At 37.5% G+C, this 25,393-nt stretch overlaps 1 long non-coding RNA gene across 1 annotated transcript; it reads right to left on the bottom strand.

The window, feature by feature from the left end:
* Positions 1–16,985: 16,985 nt before the first annotated feature.
* Positions 16,986–24,733, bottom strand: LOC311306624. Its single transcript, XR_014630187.1, has 4 exons — positions 24,687–24,733; positions 24,490–24,576; positions 19,274–19,335; positions 16,986–19,189 (listed from the first exon to the last, which is right to left on the bottom strand). It is a non-coding gene; the product is annotated as an uncharacterized lncRNA (long non-coding RNA).
* Positions 24,734–25,393: the final 660 nt, after the last annotated feature.

Here is a 25,393-nt window from a genome sequence, read left to right as displayed (position 1 = left end):
CATGTAAGCTATCCTCATATTTCATCTCTGGGCTAAAATCAGAACTTAGTCTGGCCACACTCACAAAATCTTACTAACCCTCTGGAATCTGGGACCAGGACGGATCCATGTCAGGCCCAAGACCGCAAAGATCTGTATCTAAACTAAGACCAACAAACCGAGGTCAATGCTTTCAGTGTTGCCTCTAGATGAGCTTTCACCTTTTGGACTGGTACATTTTAGGACAATATTCAAGCAGTCTTCATGTAATCTGCAAGATTAATCTGTAATTATATTAAAATGTATGTCTGTATACCTTTTTATTTAAATTTTTTGAATGCAAGGAAAATTGTTCTATGGCTTTGTATTTGCTGTGATGGCAAATTAACCACCACATGTATTAAAGATTACTATATCATATTTTGGTACACACATTTCTATGGTCTTTAAAGTATAATATATGAGACTCAACATGTGCAAACCTTTTTCAAATTTATTTTGATATTTTGTCTAAAGGTCTGTTTCATTTAAAAAAAAAAAAAATTTAGACCATTATTTATAGGGTTAATAAATGTTTATAGCTAATGAAGATTTTCAAATTAGATTAAAAAATAAATAAAATCAACATTAAAACATGCAAATATCCTGGAGCTCTTTTGGGTTTACAGCTTCCAAGCTGCAGTTGCCAAAACAGCATGAAACACTTACTGTATTGCATGAATGAATGTATTGTTTAATTACACTTGAGTCAAGGTAATTGGAAATTAATCTGAGTGTGCATAACAACATTTTAGCTCTGTTCCTTTTTTTCAGATTGTTAAGAGTTTTCAAGTTAAACCCTCTAAACCCAAACTTAAATTGCCCTTACTGCTTTTCTTGGACCCCAGAGAAAAAGTCAAGTTATTTTTTTTGATTACCGGTAACAGTCTGAGGAAACAGATTTCAGTCATAGAACGACAGGAGGACTATGTGTCACTACTCAGTTTTTAATTTGTGCCAACTCAAACCATCACACTGCCTATTGGGGACATGCCAGAGTGACCCAGAACTGTCAGTCATCACCCTTCTCAAAGATTTTCTTCTACCTGCAACACCGGACCAAAAAAGTGCCATTCTGTTTACTTTGGCATTGAAACAGCTTACAAAGTCAGACTGCATAATTCATCTATATGTGGTTCTGTCCCTTTCTGCACATGCCTTCTGGCCAATTTGTTCGTCTGTATCTTACATTTATTTATTTTGGTTGTGCTGTTCTAAATGCTGAACTTTACAAATTTAAACCGATCTATTTTTTAGGGGAAAAAATATATGGCCATTATCAACAAGTCATTGCATCAATGCATGTTCGCTTTCTGTCTCTCTCCCATCCCTACCATTTTTGTCTCCAACCCTCTCTGCCAAATTTTAGGCTATATATATGTATAGGCCTATATGTCTGGGCAGAGGGATAAGAGAAGTTAAGGGAAGTCTCGAAGAGTTGTCTCTATATGGTTCAATGCAATGTGTCTAAGACAAGTTTTCCCTCTACTCTGAATTGCTAAACTCTGCCAATACAACTTGCTGTGCAGTCTCTGCTATGTATCTTCATCCAGAGACTGCACAAAGAATTAAAGTGATGCAGTGTAAACAAACACAGTTACAGCGGCATTGCAGTGTTCATCCCGGCGCCGGAAAACCTTCCAATGCGTCCATACAAATGTATTTTGCATTTGATGTAAGTAGATTAAAACATTGTTCCATAACATGCCTACTGTATCTGAGTTGTTCATTTGTATTATGGTGGTAAACATAAGAACACTTCATAGCGAATAATCAGAATAATGAAAATTGCATGTAAAAGGGAGTGAATAGGTTTGCTCATGTCATATAAAGATCTTACTGCGATTAAGTCCTTACTTAATTGGAAATAGCATTTTTGGTGCACATGTAAATGTAGTCAATGTTGCACATGCATCTTGGCTCCATGCTAGTCAAGGCTGTGCAGTATACTTTCACAGAAAATTGCGATAACACATCTGCCAGATGCAGTGTTTAAAATCTCTCTCACACACTAGACACAGTTACAGCATTTCCACAGATAGTGGATTCCAGGGCTTATTTGTCTCCAAGGCTGTAGATAGACCAGTTCTGCTGAATCAAACTCATCCCTCATGATAAAAGCTACATTCCTTGTTCTTATTTATCTGCACGACCCACTCATTTTTCACCCTTTCCTCCAGTCTATCCGTCACACTTATTTCCTGCCCTACTCTCCCCTTGCTTTTCTGTTCTTTCCAAATATGTAAGAGCCTTGTCTCTATGAACTCATTCCACAAAAATATGAATTCAGTTTTTTTATGATTTTCTTCAGCAAGACATTGACTTTGGAAAAAAATGTGGTAAAGACACTCTAAAGTACAGTAAACCAAAATAAATAAATATAATACAATTTATTGATGGATTATGAGGTTATAAAGATGTGGCTTTGTGCTGGATATCTGGCATTGGAACATGATATGCGACTCAAAGCAGAAGCAAGAGAGAGGAGGACTGATCTGGAATTGCTTTTTCACAAAATGTTATGTTAAAATGCACATAATCTTGTCAAACCTTCACTTACTACTGTATAAAGAAGATGCTGGTCCAGGAGAAACCTCCAGGGTGACATTTAATTGCTAAGGAATTATTTTTCTTTTCTTTTTCTTTACTCTGCATTAGGGGAATAGGGGTCTTGGCCTGAAGACTTGGCATGACAGCAGATAAATCTAAAAGAAAGTGTAACATGAAGGCAATGTTTTTCACTGTTTGACTTGGCAGGGCAAGAGGAAGTAAACACCTACGCTCATTAAGGCAACAGTCAGCAGTCAGCTGATGGACCAATGGAGATGAATGGAACTGGCCTGGTGACAAAAACAGTGCTAATAGGACTAAATGAAGTGAAACATACATGTGTATGGTTTTATGTAGAATTAATAATCCATGATGCGTGAATGTGTGCACAACATATGTACTCTGCAAAAATAAGGAATAAAATAATAGATTTTACTAGTGTGTTAGGCTTATGTTCTGTTTTATGGACTTTTACATTGTATCCCCTTGTTTTCCTGTGTTGTTCCTGTTTCATTTGTTCCCCGCGTTCCCAATCTTCATTTGTTGTCATTGTTACTAATTATGTTGCAACCTGGTTCTGGTTAATTTTGTTATTAAGTCCTGTGCATTTAAGCCATGAGTTTTGTTCAGTTAATTGTCCTTTATTTCCTATGCGTTAATGCTAGCTGGTATGTTCTCTCCTGAAACCAAGTTTGTTTTTTGTTGGGATTCCTGCTTTTTTTGTTTATCAATGAAATAGCTACAATTACATCCACCTCTCCTTCTCCTCTTCCTTTGTCTGCCTTGCCTGACGTAACAGAATAAATGACCTAGAAAAGATCATGGATCTTCAAGCCGTTTGCTTCCTCCTCCCCAACCAGGATGACCGCTCCCTCGAGGAACACACCAGTTAGTTCCTGGACCTATCATACAAATCGCACTAACTTCCTTTTTCTGGACTGGCTTAAATGAACAATTCAAACAACTAGTCCCCCTATCCCTTTATGGTCTTCGAGGGTCTTTTCTGAATTATTTTTCACGAAGACTGGCTCCTCATTTACCGTGGTTGAGGTGAGACTAGGGAGGAATTCACAACAATCCCGCTCACCATGGGCTCAGAGCCCATCCAGCACCTTACCACACCAGCCATGGTCACAGAGCCAGAGCCCACTGCAGACTCAGAACCTGAGCCAGCCTGCCCACCACAAGACGAGAGCCAACGCCCGCCAAGGACCCTCCAGTTGGAGAAGGTCTCCCCAGAGCTAGAGCGTACAGCCATACTCGTCCCGGAGCCCAAGCCAGTTGCCACGTCTGACCAGGTGTGCAAGAGCCAACATAGTTGTGTAATTTGGTGGAATTGGACTGTTTGGCATTGGGTCACACCTATGCCTCCACCCCTGGCATGTATTTTCTCCTTAAAAGCACTGTTAATATAATGGACTCTCTGGTCCACCCAGCCCCAAGTCTCCTTCATCGCCACTGGTCCCACTCAGTCTCAAATCTCCTTCAATGCTGCTGGAACCACCCAGCCTCCCACTCCCTCCGCCTCTGACAATGCAATTCAGTTCCTCTGCCGCACTTCTCCATTCAGCCCTGCGGCTCCTTTTTCAGTGTCTCCCCCAACTCCTTGGATCCACCATGGGCTTCCCGGTCTCCAACTCTGCCCTGGTGTGTTCCCCTAGCTCCAACTCAGGCCTCCAAGCCTAAGACTCCACCTTCCGACTCATCTGCTTCACCTTGGCACCATAATTCTTCAGCACCACGTGGTCCATCATCCCTCTGGCTCCCCCAAGTTCCTACATCCCTCAGGCTCCACCTTGGTCCATCATCACTCTGGCTTCTGCCTCGGACTTTCAGGTCTCTGGCTACACCTCAATCCTTCACCCTTCTGGCTCCACCGGGCTTCTCCGTCCCTCTCGTTCCACCATTTTCCTCACTCCCACCGGCTCCGCCCGTGTCAGCAAATCCACCGTCTTCACCTCGGTTCTGTGAGCTTGCGGCTCCACCTTGGCCCTCCAGGCCTACAATGCCACTCCGGGTGTTCGTCCCTTTGGCTCCACATGGGTTTCTACCACTCCTGGCTCCTCCCTTCATCGGTTCAGCCGTAGGCCTTCATCCTAATGGCTCTGCTCTGGGTTGCTGCTTGGCTTCTCTCTCCGTCATCTCTTCCCTGGCTACTCCCTCCATCATCTATTTCCAGGCTCCTCCCTCCAGCTTCTCCTCATTGGTCCTTCCCTCTGCTGGCTCTCCCATTGGCTCTTCCTTCTGTTCCCGCATGGACTCCTCCCCCTGCCTTCCCTCCATTCAACTTTGTTGAACCCCTCCTCTAATGAATTTCCCCCACTAAAGGTGTAGTTTCCGTTTACGAGGACGAGTCTTCTGGGAGGGGGGAGTAATGTCAGGTTTATGTTCTGTTTTATTTACTTTTGTATCACATTGTTTTCCTGTGTTCTGTTCCTTTTTCCTTTTCCCCCCACGTCCCGCTCTTCAGTTGTCAAGATTACTAATTATGTTGCACACCTGGTTCTGGTTAAGTTTGTCATCAAGTCCTGTGTATTTAAACCCTGAGTTTTGTTCAGTTCATTGCCCGGTATTGTCAATGCATAAATGCTAGCTGTTATGTTCTCTACAGCACCCTATTTTTTTATTTCCTGCTTTGTTTTTGTTTATCAAAATGGCTACAATTAGATCCATCAGATTCTTTTCCTTCGCCAGCCTTTTCTGACGTGACAGTGTAAAAGCCTGCCAGTGACACAAAATTGAATAAGGTAAGATAAAAAAAAATATATATATATATATATATATATATATGTTTTTTAAAGATTACTTTAAAAAATAAAGGATTTTTGATTACTTGAAAAACTTTGAATACATATAACTAAAATTCTACATTGCATATAAAAATAAAATAAAATAAATTAACTGCAGATCATTTTTTGTCACCAACAAGCCACTGTTTGTGTGCTTATGTGGCATGTATTTATCTGTGTGTGTGTTATAAATGAACAGCACCAATTACATATCAATGAAAATCTACTGTGTGGACATGAAGACTGGCCTTTCCTATTTCCCAGAATAAACTTCATTCATTCATAAAAGCGGGAGACTGCTATGAACGGAAACTTAAACACAAAACCATATGCCTAACAGTCACACTCACACACACACACACACACACACACACACACACACACAAAGGAACTGCACTGCTCTGAGAGCAAGAACGAACCACATAGGCTATAATTCCCAGCATTCCAGAGTGAGCGTCCAAGCCACGCTGACGTCTGTGCGTCTGGGAGGAACGCCGCTATTTACCACCACAAACTTCCTCTGCCTGCACATCATTCAGAGAGGAAGAAGCAGAGAAAAAAGGGAAGATGGCATGACTGCTCTCTATTTAGGCAGCATGCTAAGTCAGCCTGAGAATGCCCCCTGTCTCCACCCTAACTCTGGTGCCAAAGCGCCTCGCCGCAATGGCTAATGGCTGTACGTGTGTGCCCGGGCTGTTCTCCTGCGTGAGTGTGTTTGAAAATTCCTCAGGGGTTCAGGGGTTATTGGACTGCGGGAGAGTGCTGTAATTATTGCAGTAGCAATGAGATCATGGCCCCCTGTCTCTTAATCTAATGAGGACATCAGTGTCAGCAGTAATCAGCACACTAAAGACAGACAGCAACAGCCACAGGGAGAGACGGAACCGCTGAGAAATTCAATTGAGAAGACGTAAACAGAAAAGGAAATCAAGATCAAGTAAAATGAAAAACTGATAAAACAGACAGATAAAAAAGGAGACAGAAGGGGGGTGAGAGAAGAAGAAACAACTTCTTAAAGGGACAGTTCACCCAAAAATGACAATTCTGTACAATTGTCAGGAACAGAAAAGGAAAATCTGTTTTGTAATGGAAGTCAATGGGGACCAAAACAACACTGGACCCAATCAACCTTCATTGTAAGGAAGAAATAAAAAAACTTATATCCACAGAAGAAAGCGGGCCATACAGGTTTGATATGAGGGAAATTTTTATTTTCTGAGTTAACTATCGCTTAAAGAACAAAAGTATCTTATTTCAGTTTTTCCCTATATAGTTGTTCATGTCTCTGTTTTATGTCCCTATCCCACCTAAAAGCAGAAAAAATGGTAAAGATATATGGTTATATTGATCAAAGGACAACTGACACAGTTTACACACACACACACACTTTGTTCCCACAGCAACTCCAGCAGAATTGCATATTTCAGCAGAATTGGACCACTTGTCTTAGTTCTACACCCCCCCACCTCACGTTGGTCCATTGGTTCATTAAGTATGCTTGGTTCATTAAGTATGCTTTAAGATACTATGTGTCTAGCACTCGTAAATCTGGTTAAATTATAAATATTAATATACAGTGTATATACATTTAAACTGTGAAAAAACGGCAGATTCTGCCTGGACCTGCAAGTCAGTGACTAGACTAATTGGATTTTTAAAATATTTCTTTGTGATGACAAGATAACTACTGCATGAATAAATCAGTTTACTGCACATTTCAACACACACATACACTGCAGTCAAATGTTTGCAGTCATAATTATATTTATTTGTTTTTTGAAAGATATATTAATACATTTCAAGGATGTATTAAAGGGGTGGTTGATTATGATTTCACTTTTCTAACTTTAGTTAGTGTGTAATGTTGCTGTCTGAGCATAAACAACATCTGCAAAGTTACGACGCTCAAAGTTCAAAGCAAAAGGAGATATTTTCTTTTACAGAAATCACTTTTTAAGGACTACAACAAATGGCTGGTAGGGACTACACGACATTCCTCCCGGGTTAGTGACATCACCAACCCTAAAATTTACATAAACCCCGACCCCGTGAACGCGATTTATAGATTGTCATGACAGAATATGCTAATCAATGACTAGAAGATAACTACACATAAGCTACATCATTCAAATTAATCAACTAACCATTCAGAAACATCCTGTTGCTTCTACATGTTGTCACCTCTTCTTGAGTCTCTCCATCATTGTCCGACTTCGGTTTGAACATAAAAGGCAGAAAGTTTTTGAAATTTTCAGTGCATGTCTGTGTGAGTGCAAGCTGTTGAAGCTCCGCCCTCTGTGCTGGTAGCAGCGGCTCATTTGCATTTAAAGGAACAGACACAAAAACGGCGTGTTTTTGCTCACCCTCAAAAAGTGACAACTTTAACATGCTATATAAAAATATCACACTCTGGGGACATCAAAGACTTATTTTACATCTTTTGAAAAGGGCATTATATCACCCCTTTAATACTTCAGCAAGGATGTATTAAATAAAAGAAGACATAGTAAGGACATGTACAATGTTACAATAAATTAAATACAGGAATAAATAAAATGTTAAAATATATAAGAATAGAAAACAGTTATTTTAAATGTTTTTAATATAATAATATTTCACAATATTACAGTTTTTACTGTATTTTGATCAAATAAATGCAGCCTTGATGAGCATAAGAGACTTCTTTCAAAAATACTACTAAATCTTACCATCCCCGAACTTTTGAACAGAACTTTATGTATAGAGATAACTTATTGTATCATTTTTTGTGTGAGAGCGGGAAGTTAAAGGAAAGTTAATACGAAGTTACAGACATAAATATGAGTAGGTACACAGGTCTGTGTTGTGCGTGTCTCAACTGCATGTGGGTGGAATAAAACGGTCAAAATGGCCTGAGAGAGCAGACAGTGAGACTATCAGACAATAAATGCGGTCATAATCCTCTGACTCATGGCCTTGTGTAGAGAGACACCAAATCACAAACATCCACATCCACAGAACAGATACTGACAACAAACATGAGCTTTGTCTTTCCTTTAATGCTCTCGATCAAATTTTGTCATTGTTACACTGATTATAAAACTTGCAGAGAGAATATGTACATTTCAATTCCCTTTTAAACTGTTTCAGATTTTATGAGCTAATTTACATACTTGCAATGACGTCATAAAGAGTGCTTGAGAAAAGGAAATGACAATTAAACGGAAGCAATATTCTGTTATAAAAGTGTGTGACTCATTAAATAGTGCACCCACAGAATCAATACACAAACAGACACAACCAAAAGGATGACGCCCAGACTTATGTTCTTGTCTGCTGATCTGTTTCATGTCATTCCTTTTACATTCAATCTCCAAAAAGCTTGTAAAATTGTTCTTGCATTAAATACAGTGAAGGTCAGCCAACACAGCCTTGTTTTATTTAAACAAGCTAACACGAGAACACTTACCTCCACCACAAACCTTTTCACCAGCAATTCTTTAGTCATCAGTTCAGATTTAAGAGAAAGTTCACCACAGCAACGTGTGAGGTAGATCAACAGAACACCAAAACAGCCAAGACTTTCCATAGTTTTACATAAGCATGTTACTAAGCTAGCAACACAGTACTCTAATAAGCATAAAATACATAGTATATACAAATATTGAGTAAAAATATATTTTTCCATTACACTAAACTATTGATTATTGATATCTTTCATAACTGATGTTTTTCTCGACTCATCTATCTTGGATTTATGTTTTCACAGAACTCTGCATTCTGGGATTGTGAAGGAAACATGGTTATTGCTGTGTTGCAGGACATTAGATGTGAAATCTACTATTATACTATGTAAATATTGATTACCATTAGTTGGAAAGCCTATTTGCCATCATGTTGGATGATACAATTTTAAATCGTTAATAAGCTTTGTTATAATAAGAATTCGTCACATTTATATAGCGCTTTTCTAGACACTCAAAGTGCTTTACATGGAAGGGAGGATCTCCTCAACCACCACCAATGTGCAGCATCCACCTGGATGATGCGACGGCAGCCATAGTGCGCCAGAACGTCCACCACACACACCAGCTTATTGGTGGAGAGGAGACAGAGAGAGATAAAGCCAATCAGTAAATATGGGGATGATTAGAAGGCCATGATGATGGACAGAGGCCAATGGGCAAATCTGGCCAGGATATCGGGGTTAAACCCCTACCCCTAGAAAATCATGGGATTGTTAATGACAAAAGAGAGTCAGGACTTTGTTAATTGTGACTGGTTCTGTGACTGGCACTTGGTTCGAGTGATACAGTGTAATTTACTCTATGGGACCTATTCAGTCAACTAAATTGAATGACCTGAATAACAGGCTAGTAGGTAAAAATCACATTTTATACTAAAATAAATTTCCCTAAGTAGCAACTAGTTTATTTTCCTTTATTAGACTATGCAAACAATACTGGATTACCAGATTCATTGCATCTTGAACTTGATTTTATTTCATTTTTTATCTGGCAAGTTTGATCAGGATGCTTCTATCCACATGAAAAAAGTCCTGGCTGGTGTACTTTATTTAATGACTTTTAATGAGGTCCACACTGATCCTGCCTTCACATGCTATTGGAAATTTCCTACTTCCCACTTCTGAAGTCTTGATTACGAGCTTGTCGCATTCAAGTGCTTTGTTTTTGGAAAGAACAGGAACCATGGAGGACACCAGGTTTATTCTTGCCTATTAATTGGGAGAATCTTATTAAAATCAAAATGAGATTTAGCGTCCCATTCATTGCCAAACATTAATCATGCTATCTATAGACCACTTGCTGTACCACCCAGTAGTAAATACGACTTGAGAGGGTGTTCATGTCCAATTTTTAACTAGGAAACTTGTCTTCACAATAATTCTGATAGCATGTGTCATGAAGGCATGATTCCTTTGCTCCGTCCAGTCATCATCATTGGAAAAATCCCTCTCTACGAATACGTTGGTTGGTTATCAACCTGACGGCTGCACAAATGATTTTTTTAAATGCCAATCACATTTTTAGTATTATATTTCTTATCGTGATATAGGAATTTTAGGGGAGAAAAAATTCAGACATAAAATGCGGGACATGTTTATGTCTTAAACATGTCTTTATGCGCGACAAAGCTGCCAATTTCAGGATTGGTGTAGATAAATAAATTTGCCCTTCCTTTTGGAACATTGGCAGTACAATATATTAATATATTAATTACAGAATTAGTAAGGCCACACTGCTACTAAAGTCTGTTTTGTACAATTACATATATTGACAATCACCATAATAGGTTAAGAGAAAGCCATATGATGAATTCAAGTTCATTACAAGTATCTTTTCTACAAACTGAGGGAAACTAAATACTAATATATAGAAGGTGTATACAGTGTCATGCACACAAATACAAAACACCATCATGGTAAATGAAAAGATGTAACATAAAACCCAAAGCTTTTCACTGTAAATTATTACATGATTTATTCTTTTTTTTACTTCCAAAAACAGTGCATTTAAAAGTACTTTACTGTAAAATTACATGAAACGTACGGTTAGATCTATTACAGTTTATACCCTTAAAAGGTTTTTACTGTAGCATTGTAATCTTTTACAGTTAAAATTACAATAATTTGTTATTTGCTAACAATTGTAAATAGTTATATTTACATTTTATATTTACAATAATACCAGAATTGAAATAAAAAGGCAGATAAAGATGGATGGAATTTCAGGCAGTGGAAGGAAGAGCTCAAGACACACTTGTTCCATAGCGGTTTACATGACATTTTCAGAACGCTGCTTTCACCCAAAAACTGGACAAATGGATTAAAACACAATCATTATTCAGTGCAGGAATTGCTTTCAAAAGACACCAAAAATTACAAGCAATAAAAGATGCCCTCTCAGACTACATCCTGAAAAATTCTTATTGGAATACACACATACACACATTCCAGAGCTACTCTCATTTTTGTCCATCATGATAGCAGAACCTCCGGCATGTCTGGGTATTCTGCCTGTTTTACTGTTTGCCACGTGTATCTAATCTATGTCTCCATTCTCTCTTATCTCTTAAAAAAAAAAACACTCTGCACGCCATCAAATACTCAGCAACCAATTGTGACATACAGCACCCTTTATGTCAAGTGATGAAATTCACAGCACTCACAACAATATTGGCTTGTGACTCTCTTAAAACACTCTTTTCACTCAATTTGTCTATTAACAAAGTCCAATGTACAGTGTATATATGTATATGCATCAAAGGAGAATATTGTCATTTATCTAGACCAGAATAAATAAAATAAAATAAAATAGTCATTTACACCATCTCAAAATCTACATTGTGTTTGGTAACATGGTATTTTAAAGTTGCATTTATTTATTTATTTATTATTTAAGCAGTAAAATCTATAAATAAAAGTCATCTGGGGATAGATAATTATATTTATAAATTATAATTAATTTAAAAATATTAATAATTATAATATATGTTTCAATAAAAACAACCTCTAGAACATACAAGTACCTTAAGTTGAAGAAACCCATATACACACACTAATGTTCAAATATTTGGGGGCATTATGTTTTTGAAAATCTCTAAATCTCATCAAGGCTGCATTTATTTGAAAAATTCAAACAGTAAAAACAGTTAAACAATTAATATATATATATATATTATTACAATTTAAAATACCTGTTTTCTATTTGAATATATTTTAATTGTAAAAACTTTTCAACAATAGACCAATTGTTATGGCACTGTTTCATGACATTAAAGTCTTGCGCGTGTGTATGTTGACCTCAACACAATGACGCATGACAATCGTCTAAGACCTCCTCCCTGCTTTTCTTTCATGGATCCAGCCTCTCTAGAGCAGAAGCAGCTTTGAAGAAGGGCTGATGAAGGAGATAAAGCATGAGGAAGCTCACTGGGCTACTGGGCGTCCAGACCAGCCCTGACATGCAGTGTGTAAGTATGTGTGTGTATGTTGTGTGGTTACTGACTAGATTAGAAGCAGCAGTTGCAGGAGATTCTTGTTTCCCCCAGAGCGTTTGGAGACACAAGACTTAGGCGACAGGAACCTCAGACCAACAGAGACCTTCTGTTACACACTGACTAAACCACTCTCTGCTATCCGATCTCCCGATAACACACCGACTCCCACACATGTACACTCATGCTCTCACATGTGACACGTCAATGCCCAGAAAAGCCTTCATACAAATAGGCCCAATTAATTTCATGTCTATTAAATTTGAGAATGTAGATTTGATAACACTTCATATTTACCTTTTTTAACAATATTATATAAGCTGCTTTCTACGTATATGATACACTTTGTCTTATGACTTTTTGTTTTCTAAAACACAATATATGATATTCAAATATATATTATGCAATTACATTTTAAATGATATTCAAATTACACACCAATTATATTCAATGAATTGTAGTTTTGTTATCAATTATTAACTAATTTCAATTAACAAAAACAAATTTAGTCATACACCACAATTGTGTGCAAAGAGACATTTTTCTTATGGCAGCGGCTATTTGCAATCAGTGCAAAAGGCGATATGCCATTTAAATTAAGTGTGAATAGCAACAAAAAGTTACTATTGCTATTTTCTTTACACTAAATGTATAGTGCTTAATTCTGTTCACACTAAGTGAAAGTAGAAGTATGTATGTATAAACTAAGTTTAAGTGTACATAAACACTCTATTTTCTAAAAAAATTCTACAAATCTGCATTTAGTCCCAAACTAGGTAGCACCCACTGAGTGAATACAACAAATCAGGATTTCTAAATGTACGTACTTTACGTCCCAAATTGTGGGTTACAAAAAATGGCACATTTCATAAAAATGAAGAGAAAATAAAACAACTCGTATAGTATTTAGTTTGACTTAATGAGGTTGACAATCATCATTTTCTGAAGGTTAAGCACCTCCTTTGGAAAAAAAGACATTGCATTATATAATGCTTGAGTGTTCATTTTAATATGATCCCGTTCATAGAGATTTCTAGATAGATGCCGAGGCTTTTATCTGGTAGAATCTGCAATCTCTGACCCAGTTTGTTTGCTGGCTTCCATGGCTGTAATACGCGGTTTTCCGCCAACTAGCAACACAGGGTGTTGAAATACTATTGGGTAAATTGGCAGTGGGTGGAAATACACTGACCAAAACAAAAACAGACATTCCAACACAAAACGCACATTTCAAAGTAAAATAACTGGCTGTAGCATTGTTTTTCAAAGAAACAAGTATGTGAACTTAGCATTTAGTTTCCTAAATATCTGCAAACATATTATGGTATTTCTATGCTTTAGTACTGTCAAAGAATTACAGCACCTTTAAAGTTGGCATTAAAAAGAAAGCTGCAATAGTCTTTTCTTCCCTATTGTCTTTTTTTTTTTCCCAGAGAAGAGAAGCGGTGTTCGCTGCAAGAGGGAGGGGATGTTATTTTGATTAAAGATTAAGAATTAAAAAAGTAACAATGATGATGTAGTGCATGGATAAACCATTTATAATAAATACCGCAATATTCCATTAAAAAATAAGAATTGATTTCATGGTGACTTGAAGCTGAAGAAAAATCGTGAACCTTGTTTTGAATGTACATGCACTACTGATCTGCTATGCTTTACAGTTTGTTGATGTCTTCTAAAAAATGTTTCAAAGTTATTATTTTAAACAGTTAAACTTTGTATATTGTATTGTAAGTATGAGCGATGTAGTATGATTTGTGTATGTTTGCTGCTGTTGGAGGAGGCGGGACTGTGTGCATGTGTGATAGTCAGGGCTTTTTGGGGCACTATACATGTCTGGATATCGTTTGGATTGGAGTCTAAATATTTACATGACCTGGGTTCATTAGTCGAAATGGAAGCTTTTCCTTAAACCACACAAAATATCCTTCCAATACGGAAAAGCACTTAAAGCTAAGTGCTCTTTTTTCTCTCCATCTTACACATACATGCACATGCGCACACATAGACATTCTTGTCTATCCATTGGTAAAAGGCCATTTTGTAGAGGGCACCCTTTACACAGCTGTCAACTGTCTATAAAGTGTGTTAAGTATACAATTTATATATGTATAACTCAAGAAAATGATCTAAATGTTCATTGACCTTGTTCAATAACACATTTATCAATCCTAACATTAATTAAAATGAAAGAAATGCACCATTTGTCCATCCAAATAAAAATAACGCTGACAAAACAATGCATAATCATAACTTATCTGAACTATGAAACTATGGTTTCTCATTTTGCGGTGAATTTGAACACTGAATTTAAGCAGATTTAAGATGGCAGAAAGCGTTTGGCGAAGTCTCATCTGATTGGTTAGTAATGTAAAAGAAATATGATCACTGACAAAGTACAGTAGGTTGCTGGAAAACCTCTTGGTATTTTATGTGGACAGCAGCTGAGTGGGTGTATGAAACACATTAGCGAGAGAGAGAGAGAGAGAGAGAGAGAGAGAGAGGGGGAGGAAAAGTAAGCAGGAGGGAGCTACTCCCCAACAATAAGAATTAATTTATAGACTCTGATTATTGAAAAGGAGCCAGGATTTTTCTGTAGAGGAGTCAGTCTGGCTTCGTGGATGTGTTTGTGTGTTGAGTGAATGAATAACTGTGTGCTCCTTTGCCATCAGTCTCTTCACCAATATAGCACTGAATAAAACCAAGGCATGCCAACACAACTAACAGGGAACGTTCTCAGAGCTTTAGCTAAAGTTCTGGCAAGGTTCTCTCAAAGTTATTAAACATTCTTCCAGTAATGTTAATAGAATGTTCGATCAAAGTTATCTGTGCTGCGTTCCAATACGCATGCTATCCAACCTAATTTTGGAATTAGAATAGTCTTTCCCTAATCGTAGGAAATTGAATTCCAAAGATTCCCAGATGGTCAACTATTTCCGGTTAGAATTCAAAGTGGAGATCCATGCACAGTCTAAAAGCTAATATTGCCCACAACCCACTGCACTTTGGATGAGGATTCGATTATAACTACACGAAAAAAAAAGAAAGGAAAAAAACTACAAACATGGCGGATGTGCGAGACAGATGGTGGGGTTTGAGTGACTAATGATCAGTCTCTAACCTGACGAAAAAAACATTTATTCAATGTTATCCACATAATATATTTAATCTGAAACAACACTGAGAACTTTTATAAAGATACGTTTGGTCACTAACTTTTAAATGAGGAGAGTTCTCTGCATGAAAGACCCACAACTAGTAAATTAAAACGCTACTTAAATTTCTTTCCAATACAACAGGAAATTAGATCAGATTGAATGTGGATGATTTAAACTGTGAAAAGACGGTTGACGGCAGTTTAAACAGTGACAGGATGCAACTAAGAGACAGAGCTGTCCTTTAAAGATGCAAGTATGCAGCTTGCTTACTATTCTGCTGCACACTCAAAAGTATGTAAAATTAAATATTCAGAGATAAATAGAAATATCCAGAAATAATGTTTTCACAACTTCATGGGAACGTTAGCAAAACATAATTTTTTGTTACTTTCTCACAGCCACACATACCTTCTCACACCTCTCATGTACAGTGCGCTTGTTACATGTTATCATAATTCACAACTTATTCTTCTTTGTGAATGATTGTGACTGACTATTACGCTAATATAGGCTGCGTATGCTTCAAACAAAAGATTTCAGTTGGCTTTTAAACATCTTGTACAAACAAATTGAGTATCCTTTCTGGCTGAATGTTTGAGTCATTGTTTGCATTGGTTTTATCTCAGATTGAATCCGTTTACTTTTGATTCATACACACGTAATATTTACCCATGTCGCATGCGAGGCAAACTGATTTTTAAAGTATTTGAATAAACTTTAGATACACGTGCGACACATTTGTATGTCTGTTGAGTACTAGAATACAAAAACTGCATTTCCGTAATGACGGGTATGTGACCCTTCATGAATGTTATCTGCCAGTGAATCTGCCCCTGAAATCGACTGATGGCACCTATGGCATTTGGATCAAAACTGAAATGGTGCAAAGTATGAGGGAAAGCTCTTTTTCTCTCTTTATTAAATTATCTTTAACATTAGCATTTGGCTAATCTCTTAGATCTGAAGACATCTCCTCAATGGGTCTCTTTATCTTTAACAGTTTCATGAGCCAGCACTGATCACTAGTTAATCATATTTTACTGACTGCTCCATCACAGTCTGTCTGTCTTAATCTAATATGCCTGGAGCCAGCACTCAACAAAAGCCTGTCAATACCCCCTCTTCTTTCCAGTCATTGCCGAAAAAGTCAGTTCAGCTAGACTTAAATACGCTATAAAGCACTTTTAGAAATAAGAATGGAGACACACAAGAGTTACAAGTGCTGCCCAATGTAATTCATTCAATCCGTTTAAAAATATGTTTTAGCTGCTGGGGCTGTTATTCTTGGTGTGGGTTGTTCTTCTTTATTTGTTTTTTAACAATACATTTTCTATCTATCTTGATTGGTACCTTTAACAAATTAGTTTGACTACAAAATTCTGAGTTTAATATGAATGTGATATCATACTTTATCTAAATTGTTTTTACAATCCTCATTCTGAACCTGACGTCAGTTTTGATTGAGGAAACAACCGCAGAAGAATGTTTTTTATTGTTTAGCTTGAAGATACACACCCTTGTTTGTCTTACTGCAATCACACAGGAGGAATTTACAAGAGCTATCAATCGATTATGGGAAGGGGAGAAGAGATACACAGAGCTATATAATACAGATAAGATCCATACATAAGGACACACAAAACATCTTCTAATCTGGCAGTTTATGGCAGATGTCTGCTGCACGTTTCAAATGACTTGACCCCAATAGGTGGAGATAATGAGCGCTGGGATAAACTGACAGCAGTGAAGCGCAAAAGTTAAACCACCATTACAGTGACAAAACAAATCCAATGTTAAAGTTACTTCGTAGTTAAACTCTGTGATTCTAAGATAAGAATTGAATAAACTTTTGTTAAAAAAACAACCAACACAAAGATGCTTTACTGAATCTATTTAAAACACTGTCTCGTGTATTTTTTGTCTGTCATCATCACCTTTTCAAGCTAGCTTAGTCTCCCTTCAGATCAAATAGGTTGGTTCAATGGCAAACACTTCCATCCAGTGACAGAGAGTTCAACTGAAGGGAAAGTGCTCCGTTTCCATGCTGGACAAAAGAAATGATCACTGGGTTTTTTACGCAGTAATGAAGTGTCACTCATCACAAGCTTCATTACTTTAAAAGGGGCGGCACAATAGACTGTGTGATATGGATCCTGCAGACGTAAAACACAGAGGCCGACTGCTGCAAGTTTTTTCTTTTTTTTTGAGAAATAATCTATTATAATGTTGAGGGATAATTATAATATAACTTTTCCTCATAATTTCAGCAAGTCATCTCACTTTACTCAAAGGGCATGAAATGGCCTTAGAAAGGGGAGAGTCAGTTGACATGGGAACTAGATCATGAAAAAGTTTGTCCGCTGTAAATAAGTAAGTTGATACTCACACAAATATTGAGGTACAGTATGTGATCGCAAAAATGGCAAATATAATGATTTTGCATGTCTTAGGTCTGCATGGTCAATAAACCAGAAAAAAGAGAGAGAAACAAAAAAACAAGCAGAGAGAGAAAATCTGTTGTGGGGTGAGGTGGGGAGGGGAACATAGGAAAATGAGGGACAGAGAGGCGAAGAGGGAGAGACAGTCTATTGATTTGGTCCACAGTGAGAGATAAGGTATCTCCACACATGACTTTATCTGACTGGTTACATATCAGCAAGCGAGCGCACCGTATCGACACGGCAACATCAGTCAATGCCATATGCTGCTCTATTCATCATCCACGCTGAATAATGACAGGCACACATGGCACTGCTTTGTCGTACATTTTTGTATGTTCCTTTTATGACGATGTTGAAAAACAAGTTTTAAAAATACTTTAGAAAATGTATTTTATTGTAAAAAATTATAATTATAGAATACCGTGCAGACTTCATATTTCATGTCATTTAATATAAGTTTCTTTTCTATCATTGCTCTTGTTTTGCATTAAAATAAACATCCTTAAAACAGAATAAATGTAATATATTACATATTAAGAAGCACAATTTCAAGCGATTTGGAATTTTGAAGCAAAATGTGAGATGTTGAGACTTATTTTTAGATTTTCTGCTTATTAGAGTAACTTAATTTGTATTAACCCATTGGCAATTGTAGAATACTGTGCAGACTTCAAGTTTAAAAAAATAAAAAAAGTAATCATTATTTCTGCCTTGTTTTGCAGTAAAATAAATTTCCTTTAAACTATAAAAATGTACAATATTATATATCATATGATATATTTAAAAGTTAATTTAGAAGCAATTTAGAATTTAGAAGTGAAATTGTGTAAGATGTTGAGACATACTTTTAGATTTTCGTCTTGCTTCATTATGATAATTTTTTAGTACCCCTTTTTGCAGCATTCAAATGGGTAAAATCACTGTTTGCATTAGCATCTTCAAATAATGAACTATAGACTTACACAATGAAATCAAACATTATAGGACGCCAAACAGAAAGAGACTGTGTGAATCAAGAAACAGTGATATTGAGATTCCTGTTCCTCTAAACAGAGTCAGGTTTATGGGTATAGATTTTGGTTCTGCTTCCTCTCTAGACCTCCTGCCCAAATCAATTCCACACACATACAGGTTACCAAGTCGATGAAGGTATAGAGAGCTTTATCCATGAGTCAATGTCCGTGTCTCCATCTCCTCAGTAATCCCATTTTTATTAGACCGAGGCAGGTGTGTGTGTCTGTGTTAAAGGGGGTTTATATGACAACACTTTCCCATGTTCACATCCTACAGTAATTATTGATAAGACACTGGCTTGACTCACCTCGACTGGATCAATGAGATCAGAAGATGTAGCTCCTGGAGGGGAGGATAGTGGGAATAGCACTATGTTGGAGAAAAGCAGAAAAGAGATGGCAGTTCAATGGCTTTGACCGAAATGTGATTTTTAAAAGAATATTCTAGGTTAGAGTGCAAGTTAAGCTCAATCAGCAGCATTTGTGACAAATCATAGTTAATAATGAGGAGTGCAGGATCTAAATGCAGCAGTTTAAGTTTATTCAACAATGAATTCAGGACACTGGAAACAAGAACGGAATAACCAAACTAAAACGTAGAAACTAATGAACATCAGGTGCAAACGATAATCAAATAATGAGTAGGCTAAGCAAGGAAACTACTCAAACACAGGAAACAGAACTTTTGGCGCTTTAGTGGTGAAATAAACAGAAATACATGCGTCTTGCGGAAGAACAATGTAGCAGGAGCTCTGTTGACAAATCACATAGATACTGGGATACTCCGAAGTGGTTGTTGTCCCACCCAGTCAAAAATAGTCAGATTATAAACACTTACCAGTTTGGAAGATGGATTCTTGTGTGATTCTCATTGTGTAAATTTTGAACAGAAAAAGTTAAAGAGTGTACCTTTAAATATTACGAGGTAAAAACAACAACAAAAACATAAATAAATCATTCACCATAAGATCTATAACATGCACTTACAAAAAAAAAAGATATAGTGAATTTTCATTTCATGTTGACTAATTTTATTAGTATTTTATTTTAGAAAAATAAATACATTGACTCCTAAACCTAATTTTGTAATCACTATTTAATTATGCTTAAATAGATTAAGCATTGGGTGAGGACTTGCTCTCACTGTCACTGTCTGACAAAAAAACAAATTATAGAAGTATCCGTTCATTGCGTGTGTCACATGACAAATGAACCAAAGACTCGGAAGTTAAATTAAATATTTATGTTCCCTGTAAAATATCTTCGGCTGCATTATAATGATTGCTTAATTAAAAACATGATCAAGATTGCGTTTATGGATGTCTTCGGGGAATTCCGCTGTTAAAAGTATAACATTTAAAGCTACTTAAATGAAAGAAATGAATCGAATAAAGATTCGTTCATTTTGATGTACGAGATTGAACAAGAAAGTCAGTAAAATTATCCGATCTTCCCATCACTATAACCAACCACTTCATGTCAGGACACAAGATGCTGAGGCATGACCGCTTTAATTTAAGTAGGCCTAGTCCTCATCTGACCAGTTCAAAGCCTATCCCTTCATTATCTATGTCTGGTGCCGACAGCTTCAAAGCGCCTCCTCAGACGGTATAACATGCTCTAATTGCACAGGTTAAGTTTGGTTACTGGCCGGGGTAGCAGTAGCACACCACATGTCATGAAATTGTCTCTGTGGTTTAGATTTTTCTTTTTTTCCTGTCTCCTTTAGTTGTCCGATTCATGAAGAAACTGCGGGCTGAGAGAACACAACGCCTCCTACTTATTCATTCAGAGAGACTACTAGGCGTCTGTTATAATGCAGATGTGTGTGCTGCACTTAAAGGGTTAAAGTTCCATGAAATCACTCGACAAATGCAGCTTTCTGTCCTGTATTGATACTTTTCCTAATTGCAAAGTAAGTTGCTTCACAGCTATGAAACTACTTGCAAGTCAGTGGCATTGGAAGAGACGTTTACATTGCTTTTAGTCAAACTAAATTAATAATTATTTTTAAGTGTCATGTAAACACTTTAGTCCAATTTTTGCAGTCGATCTAACAGACATGTAATGCTCTTGAATAATGAGAGCATTCTCGTTGATTAGTTTAAGTCAGGGTTTCTCAAACTCGGTCCTGGAGGGCCACTGTCCTGCACAGTTTAGCTCCAACCCTGATCAAACACACCTAGCTGTGAGTTTAGTGATCCTGAAGACATTGATTAGCTTGCTCAGGTGTGTTTGATCAGGGTTAGAGCTAAACTGTGCAGGACAGTGGCCCTCCAGGACCGAGTTTGAGAAACCCTGGTTTAAGTCATAGGCAGGTGACACCTGTCCCCACCACTTTTTGCCAGGATCGATATTATCCCCACTACTTTTTGAAACATCTTGCATTACAGATGTATCTAATACAGATTAAACATCTCTAGTTTACCAGAGTTAAATAAGAGGTGATCGGGTGCTGGAATGTACAAAGACGAGCGCTTCAATCTATCGCTAACCATTACGGAGACTCTATTTATTCCGTTGAAATCACAAAACAAATTTCACACAAACGTGTCCCTGCTCTTGATATACAATTACTGATAAACATCTTTGGTTTTAATATACGAGGGCAGATTAGAATCCAGAACCGCTGGCACGCTTAACAAACGTTCTACCACCAGACCATTAGATCTATGTATTTAGACTTTTTTTTAAACAAAGTTACGCCAATGGCTGAAGTGCCTTTTTAGAGAGATTTGGGGGTCCTGATCTTTTGACTGTGAGACTGTCTATGGGTGCCTGAGGCTGAGATGTTCTGGGTTCATTATGGTAAAGCCTTTGTGTCAAAGTCCCTTGTTAATCCAAGCTTCCATTTTCCTCTCAGACTTAAATCTGATGGAAGTGTGACAGACAGAAAATAGTTCGGTCTCTTTTCTGAGCTCCAGGAGGCATTTGAAACCTTTTGACTCCAGTGAATATTGAAGTATATTTCTCAGGGTGAGTTGGTTGTTAGCTATTAGTTGTTGAGGGAGTGAATTAAAATTTGGCTTATTATAATGCTTGTTTTGTTTTATTTCAAATCTTTTTAAGTCATCTTGAGCCCCCCCTGGAAGTTTACTGAGGCCCCCTAGCGGGTCCCAGACCACTGATTGAGAATTATTGCTGTAAAGCCATGGCTACATAAAAACATAAGAACATTTGCACCATTACTGCCCAGGAAAAAAGATACCATTCCACTTGTGATCAATGGGTGGGGCATGTTGTCACACCACATAATGTAGGGTAAGTTACAATATCTGCCTTTACACAGTTTATTGCAGGCCTTTCAGCGAAATATGAACAGTAAAGCAAAAATGACACAAAAACTATCAGGTGAATCAGCCACAAAACATAAAAAGTAACCATCAACCATTTTAACCAACAAATAATGTTACTGTTAAATCTTGTGCAAATGCAAAACAAGCATTGGTGCAACTGTACTACTTACTCAAGAACCTTTTGGTTACAGCCATTGTGACAACCTCTCTGTGTGACAACTAGCCCCACACTAGATTGACAGAGATCTTGTAAGCTCAGCAGAGGGAGCTCTTTCTAGTGTGTGTGAAAGAGCGGGAGAGAGAAAAAGAGAGAGAATCAGTAGATTCTCTTCACAATTCGTGTTTCTCCCACAGTCTTCACACAAGCTCTGAACAACTTTTGGGCAACCTCAAGCTTAATATGTAAACCATACATCCCCTTCAGAACACTTCAAAATGGCACATACCGGTGGCCAAATTCATCAAACATAATGGTCTCGCTGTAGGCTGGTGTGGTCGCTTTTTTTCCCTCCCCCTCTTTCTTTTTTCATTTGCTTCTGTCATTCATAGAGGGCCTTAGGTCAAAGCTAAGTGCTATTCTGCTATTAGCAGAAACTGGAGAGAATCCAGAGTCAAGAAATCTGATCTTAGTTTCTGGATTTTGGGAAAACATCATTTGTCTTGTAATATGAATGGGTAGCAAGAAAAAAAAAAAAAACCTCAAGGACCAACATCCATTCAGTCAAGAAGACAAGAAAGAGGAAGAGCATGAGAGAAAGAGCGAAGGAAAAACTAAAAAAGAATGCAATAACGACGGGTTATAAAAAAACATAAAATGCTTTTGTTCCCCATTTTTCCCTACTACATGCTTTATTATTACCCACAATGCGCCATCGTGCCTCTCTTTCCCCCTCTGTTCCTCCACTCTGCCTTTGTCCAGCTATCAGACAGAATTAAAAACTACAGGAGCAACAAACTCAAGCTGACATGACCTGATGAGGGCCACGGTGGGGTGATGGGAAGGGGGGCATGTGGTGGTTAGAAGAGAGCGAATCACTCAAGCCATGTGACACCCTAGTCCAGTCTGCAATCAGCTACAGAATGTAACAAAGAACAAAACACTTCATTCCCCCTTCCTCTCTTTTTTTTCTGAATACCTATTGTGCTAATATGAGCAACGGCTCTCTGTAAGGATGAGGAGTAACTGAAGCATTTCTCCCATTTCTCTTTTACAGGCTGAGGTCAAAGGGGAGGCATTCCTGTCTATTAAGCATTCATGATCCTCACCTCCTTCCTAAATGCTCTGTGGCCCACAAGGTGTTAGCAATGGATAAGGAGAGAAAGAATTGTTATGGGGTGACATGATGAAAGTTGACAGTTAGACTCAGTTATGATTAACTAAACAACGGAAAGATTTGTAGATGAACTGAGATGGAATATATTTTAATTGTTCTCAAATTATGTAGCCTACTAGCTATCTAGTCTACTGTACGAGAAAACGTCCTGTTATACCCTCATTCACTATTCCCTGCGTTATTCCGATAACATAGTCCACTAAATTAATGAGTGAAAACGAGCGAGTGAATTCGGACAATGAGTGTGCTGGAAATTCTGCAGACGCCATCTTCTGAATTCATTCAGCTCGAAGCTCACAGTATATTCTCTAGCAGCTGAGTGTGGTTACGTTATTGAGGTGCATTATTAGATTGAATGAGTGACTCTATAATGTCCATTGTGGTTTTGAACACCACTACAAATGGCTAGTCCTTTAAATATGGACTATGTGAGGGCATTCTACCCAAATATATAGGCGAAAAACTTTAAACAGATTTTGAAGTGCACATCTAATGGACACCTTACTATCCCACGGCAGAGGAGTTGTGAATGAATGCCAGTGCGGAGACGCAACTGCCGCAATGACAACATGATGAATGTAGATGTAGTAAGTCCAGATTAATTTCATATGCAATACAATCATACAACACAGCGCTTACATTAACGGCTTAAGCCTACTTATTCAGAAGTATCTAACGTCAGAGAGTAGGCCTATGCAAAGATTTTTTTTTTTTTTTTTTTCTTGCTACAGGGTAGGCCTAACGTTACAGGCTGTTTTTCACCACCCAGCTTTAGCATAGCATGCTAGATAAATTAACCTGTAACTGTAAGATATTATGTATCCTACATTTATAGCACAAGTGTACAAATACTGAAACATAAATAACACAAAAATGAGAAAACATTCAGCTCACATTTGAAAGATGATGTGCTGTCTTCTCCCAAGAAGTTAGTTGCAACATCTTGACAATTTCTCGCTAGGCTTCTTTAATTATGGAAAGCTGTGAGTGCATAAAGTATCCATTCCACACTTTCTTTCTTTTTTAGCTGAATAATTTGAAATTTCTCTGTACACCGAGTCTTTTTCAGTGGACTTTTTTCTCTAACCTACCTCGTTATTCCAGTTTGCAATAGGCGACTCATTGAATCGTTAATTCCAAAGTGAATCACTGAATCATTCACTTAAACACCATTGTCAGATGGTGACAATATAAGTGACTCACTGAATCATTGAATTCAAAGTGAATCATTCATTCGACAGATTCGTTCAAAAACACTCAATTCATTCAGAAAAAGAAAAATACACACACACGTGTTATTAAATTAAAAATAAAGCAACTGGCAATATGGTGTCTAAATTGTAAGGTACTTAATATTAATTTCTTGTTTAAATAAACTATTTTATATAAGCAATGTAGGCCTACTTGCAATCGTAGTGTTTGTCTGATTGCCACTATTTGTGAAATGGGACAGATCTAGCTGCCTTTGAGTATTTACACACGCTAGCAAAAATTATTACTTCAAATTATCCTTTCAGGTATTCATTCATAGAACAGTTACAAAAAGACCAACGCTGATCTGTCAAGCACTTCTGTGTGTGTGTTTGTTGGGGAAGTGTTCAGTTAGGCAGTTCAACAGGCAGACACAGCACAGCTGTAGTTGATTTGAACTGTAGCCCTGACAGCTTTAATGAGATACTTTATAGCCAGCACCAATCTCCTTCCCTACTCATGCCATTAAACACACACACACACACACACACACACACACACACACACACACACACACACACACACACACACACACACACACACACAC

This window comes from Rutilus rutilus, assembly GCF_951802725.1.
Source record: "Rutilus rutilus genome assembly, chromosome: 16".
In the NCBI taxonomy this organism is placed as follows: domain Eukaryota; kingdom Metazoa; phylum Chordata; class Actinopteri; order Cypriniformes; family Leuciscidae; genus Rutilus; species Rutilus rutilus.
The sequence above is the reverse complement of the archived record's forward strand: the minus strand, read 5'-3'. Positions and strand labels throughout refer to the sequence as shown.